This window comes from Hevea brasiliensis, chromosome 6, assembly GCF_030052815.1.
Source record: "Hevea brasiliensis isolate MT/VB/25A 57/8 chromosome 6, ASM3005281v1, whole genome shotgun sequence".
Lineage (NCBI taxonomy): Eukaryota > Viridiplantae > Streptophyta > Magnoliopsida > Malpighiales > Euphorbiaceae > Hevea > Hevea brasiliensis.
This window is the reverse complement of record NC_079498.1, coordinates 34,996,153-35,007,666: the sequence shown is the minus strand read 5'-3', so window position 1 is coordinate 35,007,666 and position 11,514 is coordinate 34,996,153. Positions and strand designations below refer to the sequence as shown.

The 11,514-nt window shown below is 31.2% G+C and overlaps 1 pseudogene; it reads right to left on the bottom strand.

Annotated features, from left to right (window-relative positions):
* Positions 1–2,650: 2,650 nt before the first annotated feature.
* LOC131180814 (T-complex protein 1 subunit eta-like) lies at positions 2,651–11,514 on the bottom strand (annotated as a pseudogene).

Here is an 11,514-nt window from a genome sequence, read left to right as displayed (position 1 = left end):
AAAATAAATCCCTAAAATTAAAAAGCGCTTTTAATTTATTTTTTTCTTTTTTTTAAGATTTATTTTTTAATTAATTATTGATTTTTTAATTAGTTATTGCTTTATCATAATATATGAAAATTATAAATGATAATTGGAGTGAAAATAAACAATGCAGATTTACAGATATACACTGGAAAAATTAAAAAGAAAGTGTGTTTGAGGCTTACCTTTTTTAAATAAACAATGCAGAAGTTATTGACTGATGCTAAGCTAAAGAAAATTTATACTGCAATTGGTTTTTGTGGCAGTAATTGTGATATATAATGTATCTGCAGCTACTGTAAGCCCATATAGGACTTAAATTCGGTGAATCCTAACTAGAAAATGATTAGTTATCATGGTGATCTTAAAATCGTTTTGAAATAAAATGAAATCGAAAACAATAATAATTAAAAAAAAAATTATCATCTTAGCATGTGCAACACTCCTGCCCAGTGAGTCATGGTGTAAAATTTGCTTTCAATTAAGAGGCCCTCTTAATCACACAAACAGTAAATCTAAGTCATCTGATTCAATACCACCACGATTTCGGAAATCAGGTCTATTAATGGGCGATTAAATTCACATGTCTCTCTGGGATATGCAACAGATAATGAATATTAAGGATAAGTTAGTATTTCAATTATATACTACCCATTATTTATTAGATAGAATTTCATATAGTTAAGATAAAATAGTTTTTCACTTAATTAAGGATTTATTGTCCTATCAAATTAAGATAAAATTAGGATTTATTATTTTTTATATATATATATTCTAACAAGCTTTTGAGGTACGTGCAATAATAGTATATAAATTATAATTTTTTATTTATATATATATAATTTAATTATTTTAATTAAAATTAAAATTTTAATATTAATGTAGTTAATTACATAAATAAAAATATTTATTAATTTATAAATCATTTTATAGAAAAGATTTACGAATTATTATGTTTTAATTAGTTAATTTTTTTAAGAAAATTTATACGTTATAATTAATCTAATTATTGACTTAAATGTAATAAAATAAAATAATTATATATATTATAAGGAATTTGAAAAAAAAAAAGAATGGGTAGAGATGTTGTTTAGAAAATAAAAATGAAAAATTAATATTCTACTATATAGTTTAACACAAACAAAAAAAAATTATTTGTAATGTTAAAAAACTATAATAATAACCTCTTAAAAGTATTTTATGTAAATTAAAAATATATCTATAATATATTTATCTATATCTATAATCTATAATGTATCTATAATTATATATAAATGCATGAATAAAAAGGTGAACTTTTGATTAGACACAACTATTCTTAATTTTTAAATTATTTAAAATTTTACAAATAATTTATTATAATTTATTTAAATTAAATTTTAATTTGTATAAATTTAAAATTCATATCCTAATTGTGGTTACTTCTACTTAATTAAGTTTTTTTTTATTACAAGTCTAAATAAAATTTTATAAATAAGAATTCTTTAAAATTATAAATTCATTTTTTTTATAAAAAAAAATCATAATTTTCATGTTTTTTAAAAAATCACTTTTTTAAAAAAAAAACTAAAAATCAAATTTTTATACTTTTCTAAATATAATTATAATAAAATTTATAATTATAATATAAATCAAACTCAAATCGTATTTTGACATTAGAACATATCTTAAAATCACCTCTAGTTCACAAAAAAAAAGTGTCATAAAAGATTTTAGTGGTGAAATAAAAGGACACCGCTATACATTATTTTTGTGGCGACTTTAATTCCCCACTAATAATAAAAATTTTCCCACTAAAAATTATATTAATGAAAAAAAAAATTCATGAGCAATATTTGCTCCACAAAAAAATTAAAATTTGTAACAAATTTTTCATACCAATTTGCATTTAATCTTGATATTATAAATTGTAATGAACTTGTACAAATTAATGTCAAGAATTTAATATGAAAATATTAAATTCTCTATACTATTGAGAAAAATAATATATATATATATATATATATATATATATATATATATATTTTTTTTTTTTTTTTTTTGATGGTTTTCTAATTTCACATTCCACAATAAACGGATTAAACATTAAATTCTCAGAAATTGAATGGGTAAATGGATGCTTGAGATGATGAACAAAAGGAGAAAGAATCGAAAAGATCAAATAAACTGAATAAAAAAAAGAGATTGGAGGTTGGATTTGGTTGGGCGTTGGGTTTTGCTATTATAAGTATGATTAATCTAATTAATATTGTGAATATATATTTTACTTCCTGATAATTACTATAAATAAAGATTCTTCACCTTTATATATATATATATATATATATATATATATATATATATATAAAAGGGAGAGTGTAAATATGTCAACTCATATTATCAAATATTACTAAATATTATCAAACAATTATTACTTTTTACTGTTCTTAATTACAGTAAAAGGACCAATTTACCACTATTTTTCTCCATCCCTACATCTCAATGGGCCGACCCTCAAAATATTATAATAGATGCAGTCATGATATGCTCGATTAAATAGCAAATAAAAGTGTATTACTAGGCCTCATTACACCAGAAAGAAAAATAAAATAAAAATCAAAGAAAGGATTGAAATTAGGGATAGTAATTCCACCAAGCAACAAATATTGAATTCCATTGCCTTCAAATATTCTCTCTAAGTGATTCTAAATTACAAAACACCTTTGCTCAAAAAGATTGGACACCCAATTAAAAAAATAAAAATAAATAAAAAAAAAGCAGCAGATGCATCTCAAAAAGCAAACAACAAAATTTTTGATAGTGAATCGCAAGAAGTATAGGCAGATAGAATAAATTTAATTCAAAAGATGATACAATGTGAAACCAACTAAAATCGAGGAAATTTCGAAAAGATGCAGCTAACAAGTAATAATAACAAGCTCATCGTCTTCGCATTCCACGTCCACGTCCACGGAAAGCAGCTCCACCTCCTCTACCGCCCATAGCACTTGCAGCCGCTTCTCCCTGAGCACTTTCAGACTATAGATTTAAAAAACGGAAACCATCAGAAAATTGAAATTTTAATTCAAGCACATTGACATGTAAGCTTCAGTAGGCTTTGATATATATTCTAATCCAATAAAAAAATCAACTAATAGGAAAATATTTAGGACACTTCTTAATTACAAGATGGCTAAGTTAATCTAATATGTATTATTTTGCAGCATATTTCACCATTATAATGACTAATAAGTTAAATGCATATGTATGATAATACCACTGCATTTTGAGCAACTAATACTAGGAGGCTAGGAGCAAGATACAACAAGATACAGCCACATTCTAGCTTATTTGAACAATACACCAGTATTTATAATAGAACTAAATTAAAATTATAATGAATAATAAGTTAAATTATGCTGCTTGCGAATATCTAGGGTTTAACCTACTAGTGGGTTTCACTTAGCCTTTTTAAGTTTACCTAACATGTCAGGTTTGAAACCTGTTTTTGCTTCATACCGTTCAAATAGACAAACAAGATATGCTTGATCAAAGAAATCAACATAAAGGTAATGCAACTATAGATAACACCATTTTTTTAATATCCTTGACAATTTCTAAAGTACATCAATTATAAGGGCATCAAATACTCTAAACCATTGGTTAAAAATCGTTATCAATTGAATAGGTTATCAAAACATTCACATAAGCACTCCCTTATGCTGATATCATATCATTCAGTGGAATGACAGAAAAATTTGTTGTTATGAACCTTTTCCATGTAATGTGCAATTTAGTTACATAACCATTCAATTATTTTAATCTGTATTTGATTCATTATCTATTCTCAATATGGTTATTCTCTATCCCAGTGGCACCACTGAGAAACCAAGTAACTACTAAACTGATAGAGGACTACAAGAGCTGCATTCACATTACGGGAAATATTAACATTTTTACTTTTTCAGATAAAAGCATTTATCATACCTGGCAGCCTGAATATCATTTTGATGCAGCAAACAATGTTATGCAGCTAAATGCAACTTCCAATATGAACATAACATGCATAATCCGCAATTCACTTTACCTTGGGGTTCTTCACCGTCTCATCCACACTTAATACAAGACAGGCAGCCTCAGTTGCAGCATTTATAGCATTGATCTGTTACAAGATTTCAACCACCATATGGTTCATCATATAAAAACAAAGGCAGAAGAGAAATAATGCATCCAATATAATCATATATGACAGAGGAATTAAAGAAAGACACCTTCACAACAGCTGGCTCCCACACAAAATTGGCAAATGAATCTGCAATTCCACCAGTGTTGATATCCACTCCAAAAGATGCACCCTCACCTGTTAAAAAGCTCAAAATGTTAAGCGATGGTCACTCTGAATTTCATTCTGGAAATAACCATTGAAACTCCATTTGCTAGACATCCATCAATAGAAGTCCCATGTATCATAAACGAAGCCAGCTCATCAAAAAGACAAGGGGAATAGCCAATATATAAAATAAATCAAAACTCCCTTCAACCATTGGCAAATAGCACCCTTTCTTTTCAAATGGGAAACTATAAAATGGAGACCTACACCTACCAGATGGAAGTGCATGCTTCTGTCTTAATTTGTTCAGCACATCAGTAGCATCAAACCCAGCATTGTCACATAGTTGTCGTGGGATAACCTGCAACATGTGAAAGATAAACCTCATGAACCTTCTATAGTCTGTTGAGAGTATGAGATATTTTCTGCACAAGGAAGAACTGTTACTAAGAATCTCTGACTCTACCAGTAAATGCATTTCCATGATGTGCACTATTCAACAACGTCAAGATATTTGGTCCAGTTCTATCAAGAGAACCCAACCAATTCATAGTTCAAAATAAATGAATGTTAGATTTCAGAATGATCTACAAACAATCTCAAACAATTTGTTCTAAGATTGAACAATACCTGCTTAAACTTTTTCCTTTTTTTTTAAATGAAAAACACTAAATATTACATTTAGTGCCAAGATTTTACACTTCCATCAATATAAGAAATATAACATGTAAGACAGCCTAAATAAAGTACTCTGCTACACAGATACAATGTATAAGAGTCAAAGATCTTTGGGATTATAAATAAAGAATTTATCATATACACATAATCACAGCATAATAGCATGACATCATTACTTGTCATAAATTACTAATTTAGAAAAACGCTATGATGCATATTTTCACGTAATGAACCACTGGAAATCACACATATTGCAAAATGCCATAGAAATTCCAAAATCAAAATTTTTATTTCAAGACAACTGTAACAAATTTCTACCAATTAATACTCCACCAAGAAGGTTAATCACAAATAAAATTAAGCACTTCCACTTTCATATGCTATACCACAAGAAGCATATTTCACACTACATAGTTTGAATATCTTAATATAAGCTAGTTACCTCAAGGGCTTTTGCATAAGAGTTAATAAACAGCTGAGACTTCCCAGCTATTATGCAGCATGCTGCCTCAAATATCGGCTTATTTCCATCTGCCATAAAACAGCATCATCTTTATTACCAAGGCCTACAATGTCCTCGAATAATACATAATCATACTCAACTCAACTAAGCCCTTATCCCAAAAATTTGGGGTCGGCTAGAATAATACATAATCATGATATAATTAATTGTGATAGACCCATACATCAATTGCACCACCACCAGCAACAACAGTAGAGTTTTTCAAAGCTCTTCTAACAATCATGATAGCATCATGTAAACTGCGTTCAGCTTCCTCAATGAACTGATATTAGCATCACAAGAAAACACAAAGACCAACATAAAAACCCTGGGTGAGCTTTAAAGTAATTATAGTAATCATTTATAATTTCAATGAAAATAAAATAGGATACCTGATCGGCCCCACCACGAAGAACTATAGTGGCTGTCCTTCCAGAAGGGCATCCACTGAATATGTTAAACCTTTCATTTCCCACTTGCTTTTCCTCAAAAATCTCACAAGTTCCAAGAACCTTAAGGCCAAACAAAAAAATAATTTCAATTGATCACAATGACAAGAAAGTTGTTAATCAAAACAAAACATCACAAAGGTTTCCGTATTCTAAATAAAAACAGATGTTTAACCTCATCAATTATGTTGTTGACAGTTGTTTGCACAGTTCCACCAGTTGCGGCTGCAACCCTTTGCAAATCTTCTTGGCTACACGACCAGCACAGAAAATATCTCGATCTGCAAAATACTGTTGCCAACAAAGCATTCAATAAATACAGCTAGCGCAAAAAATTACAAAGAATACATGTTTTGTTAGTAACACTGGATAGCTATTCACACAATTTATTACTCAATGACCACAAAAAGGAGTCAATTGTGAAATGGAAATGTAAAATATTAGACTACAAGGAAAACAAAATTTTCAACATATTTTTTTTCCAGCAAAGCTCATGCAGAATTATGAGCCAATATATGGGAAGAATCAACAAAGTGCGTTTGTGTGTGTGTATCTTTTTACAAACCGGAAAAAAAAAATGTCGGGCCATCAGAAACAGAAAACATCCAGAATAATATCTGAAAGGTACTTTTGCAGCTAAATTTAATTATTAAAAGTCAAACAAATTAAAAACAATTTTACAAGCATAAAGACAGAAGTGCAAATGCTTCTGCCAATGTAATTAATGTCTTATAAAAGGATAAATATGTGCTATAAATCATTCAAATTCCATTCAGAATCTTTATATAATCTTTAGATTAAATCAGATGCATTTAGGCAGCCAAGAATGCCAACCTGTGTTGCCAAATCTCCAATCGCCAGACGTGAAAGAACCACTTTGGCCCCACTCTGTACACATTTATCCAATTTTTCATAAATGATATTCCATTCTGCATCAACAATTGACTGATACTGAGATGGGTCTGACAGCCTGCGAGAAAATAGTAGCGTGGACTTCAGGCTTCAGCAATTACCTCTTAAATTGAAATATAAAGCAAAATAAACCAACAGAAACCAACCTTATCTCTGCATTTTCTTTCTCAGACTTCAATTCCAATTCAATGTTGAGTAGAAGTATCTTGGGATTTAAGAACTTCTTTGGTTGTTGTTCAAACCCGCATATGAAAATGTCTTTTTAAAGGCAACACCATTCACTAGAAAGGAATCTTGCATGTTGCCACCAGGTACCTGCAAGAAAACACACTTATATAACAAATCAATATTTTTCATTATAATAGTTTCAAAAATACAATTTCAAGACAGCACCAAAACTTCCACCAAAAATAACGGAAGAAACTATGATAACTAGAGAGTAATGGATCTGAAATAAGTGCACAACTCACAAGAATGCTCAAGCATTTCATAAATTAGATCAATTAAATTGATAACTTGAATGTCAAAATCAGAACAATCTAATAAAACAGAAGTCATCAAGGAGTGGTGTTGACACTCAAGAATAATACAGAAAACTTGTATATGATGGCAAGGAAGTGTTACGAGAAACAACAGAATTCCAAATAACTCATTTGGTGAAAAATAGAAAAAGGTCAGATTTCCCCCACATACAGCCATATAAGAATTGAATATGTAGGGAAATATAGGCATTATAATTTCAACCAAGGTCCAGAAACCTTTCAGTAAAGAAATCAGCCAAGCATGCATTACGGCTGAAATTGTGTCACAACAAAGACACAGTTCAATCAGATTTTAATCATGAATGATGAAACCATGTCACTAGTGATTCAATTTGCTGCCAGAGGCAGTAACCAAGTTTGCTGCTTCTATGTAAAAATTGGTTTCAAGTTGCCCTAGCTTGGATTCATAGTGTTCTTCAGTTCCATCAATTTTGCGTTCAGCCCTACAAATACAAATGATACACAAAGCATTTCCTTTGCATTACGAATATTCTACTATGAAGGTTACGCTAAACACATATTAAATGTTGCCACATCTATCTAGTCCGTCCTTTCTTTGTTGCCTTGAGTTTAGTTGGGTGTATTACAAATTTATAATACACAATCTTATATCAATAGCATATAGATTAAATAGCATCAAGCAAAGAGAAAGTAAAAAATGGCAGCAAATACACCATACACTAATACAGCATCTTATATCTAGTTTATAGATTAAATAGCGTCAAGTAAAGACAAAGTAATAAATGGCGGCAATGAAAATATGATGGAAAAAGGAAAAGCTTAGCGATAAGGCACACGCCTCAATTAGATTGATCTCATAGCCAAGGTAGAGGAGCTAGACCTATTGCCTCTTAAGCCTTGAGCCAGAGGCATGCCCCAAAAACTAGGCCATTTAAGGAAGGGAAGGTAAATAGCCTAGAGATTGATCTCATAACCAAGTTAGAGGAGCTAGACCTATTGCCTCTTGAGCCTTGAGCCTTAGGCATGCCCCGAAAAACTAGGCCATTTGAGGAAGGGAAGGTAAATAGCCTAGAGATTCATTCAACAAAAGGTTTCCATAAGCCCCTTTTGCCTCCAAAGGATTGGGTTGTCTTCTTGCCTCAGCATCATGCTTTTAAGTAACAGCTGTTATTTACAGGTTTTGATAGGGTTCGTTACACGATACATTGTTATTTACAAGCAAATCTGGAGTTGCGAGTATAACAGACGTTACAACCACTATGAAACGGTAACGGCCTTTATTTACTATTATGTAACGGTAATGACCGTTACTTCCTCTATTGCAATCACAAGGAAACAGTGTTATTTTTGCTTCTCTTTTATTTGTTTGCGCATTCTCTCTTCCACAACTGCTATATCTCTCATATTCTCTTAAATTTTCATCCAAATTTCTCCTTTCTTCTACAAAGTCTTTCCCTTATTGTTTGTTAGATCTACATTAAATATCTCTATTCTAGCGATAAATTGTTTAATGCTAATGATGTCAAAACATGATAGATTTAGTGTCTTTATGATGTATTTGTGCTTATTATATAGTTATATATCTTAGTTTTACTTATATCTACCGATATATAGTCATTTTGTGAACTTTGCAAGTTTTTTAATAAAATTTGCGTAGCACTAACACCAGGCCATTACCGTTATGTTATGCCCGTTAAAGGCATGTTTCCTTTACCCGCAACTACGATTTGAAACCATGCTCGGCATATAAACCACAGTTCAGAATATAGTATCATCAAAAGTTTACTAAGGGTAATTGTGAGCAGACAAGGTCATGCTTGCTGCAAACTTGATATCCTACAGTTGTACCATTGGATGAAGCCAACAACTCAATTCAACCAAACTACTCTACAACGCTAGAATTCAACCTAACCCCTTATGTGATAGAGGAATTCATTGCAGAAAATAAATAAAAAACAGAGCTCTATATTGCAGATTATCATGTTGTCAAACATCCTTATCAATTTATATTTTGACACAATATGACTACCAATGCAGTTATTTCCACACATTTGGCTCCATGATTTGTTCAACAATGTCCACACATTCAAACCTCTGTGATTTTCTAACATTCATTGCACCAAAGTTATTTATGAAAGAATGCCAATTGTTAACATTACAACTCCAATAGTAAGAAAAAAAAATAATATATAAACAAATCTAAATGATCAAATTCAATTACCTTCTTTATTCCAATCATATTTAATCTATCATCATTCCCAATTGAAATGACAGAATCCACAACCATCTGTGCAAAGAACTCTTTCTCCCCACCAATAAGCTTTGAAGAAAGAGTTGTGGTAGCACATTTAGCAAGTAAGCTTTTCTTTTCTTCCATACTTTTCCCTTCTATGCTTACAGCTAGTTCTTTGATCTTCTCAATTGCCTGCAACATCATGTGTAGCATATCAGAATTAAGACATTGGAAGATCAGGCCCAAAATCTCAACAGTACATAACAAAAAGGAGAAAAGATATTAATACCAAATAGCATGCAGTCCTATAACTCCGTATTAAATTTTGTGGGTGGACTCCATCCTCCACAAAAGGTTTGGCCTCCTTCAAAAACTCTGCTGCAAGCAATACCACTGTTGTGGTTCCATCACCAACCTGTAAAAAAGCAAAAACATGTAATTTCCAAGAAACTATGGCCAACATATTTTAAAAATCATCATCAAAGTTTGTCAGAAAATAAATTTCACAAACAGAGAACTGGATAAGAAAGTCTCATTTCTTTAACAAATACTAAAAGAAATCAAAAAGTCCATAATTGCCCCTGATCCAAAGCTCAACAATTGCTAATAAACCGCATTTACAATTAAGTAATGCTTTGATAGCAGAAAAAATTCTTTCACTCTAATTTATCCAAAGAGTCTCCGATTCTGGACAAAAGCATCAGTTGCTTCAGCCCAATAAAATTTCCAAGATCAAATTTGACCAAAATTTGATGCTTCACATGTAAGGCCAATTCAACTAATAGCAATTCACCAATGCAAGTAACTATGTTTTGCTTTTCACTTCTCAACTTTTTAATACAACATTGAATTATTGCATGAAATAATTTAACTAATAAAAAATGATCTTACATATATGCACAAAGGCAGTACTCAAACACTAATGTTTTTTTTTTTTTTTTTTGCATTCAAATGTTAGGGAAAGGGCCTTAAGTAAAGGACATATCGCAAATCCATGATTTAGCCATTTGGGACGATAAAAGTCAAGAAGGCCACCATCAGAAAACTGATTAGAGTATCATTTCTATTTGGTTGGAACTAGTTAAAACTAAAGAAGTTTGAACTCGTAATTATATACAATAAAAAAAATAAAAAATAAAAGAAAACAGTGCAATACATATAAGATGACATTCACATTGACGATCCATTCAAAGTTCAATTCAAGTACTAAGACAATAGGTAAATAAAGCCTCATACGTTTGAGTCAAAACTTTACATGCCAATTATCTGAAAAACCAACATTAAAAATAACACACCCACAATATCATTTCCCTCTATTCCCCACTCCAGCCCATAAATTAATATACTCACAATAGCGCAGAAAAAGAAACCAATAGAAATGTTAACACTACCTCAGAGTCCTGAGACTTAGCGATGTCGACAAGTATCTTGGCAGCGGGATGGACAATATCGAGCAACTTCATGATGGTAGCTCCATCGTTAGAAATGGTGACACTGCCCTTATCGTCATGAATAAGCTTGTCCATCCCCCTGGGTCCCAGCGTCGTCCTGACTACATCAGCCACCGCAGTGCAAGCATTGATGTTGCTAACAAGCTGCGCCTTCCCTTGCGACGTGTCCGTCCCTTCCTTCAAGAGTATGATCTGGGGTTGCTGCTCAACGTTTCCCCCAATTTCACCAACATGTCCACAAGCACGAACATAGAGTAAGAATCAAACAACACATTATATGATATAGAAAGAGAGAAGGTAGTGTTACTCACCAGCATGGCTGCCATTGTTAAAGATTTGGAGAAGTGGGGAAGATTAGATGAAGGAGAGAGATGGTAAAGGTAGAGACGAGAGAGGACGCTAGGGTTTTGTATTTCAGTGATTTTTATCGGTTTTTTCTAGTTGCTGTGCCTC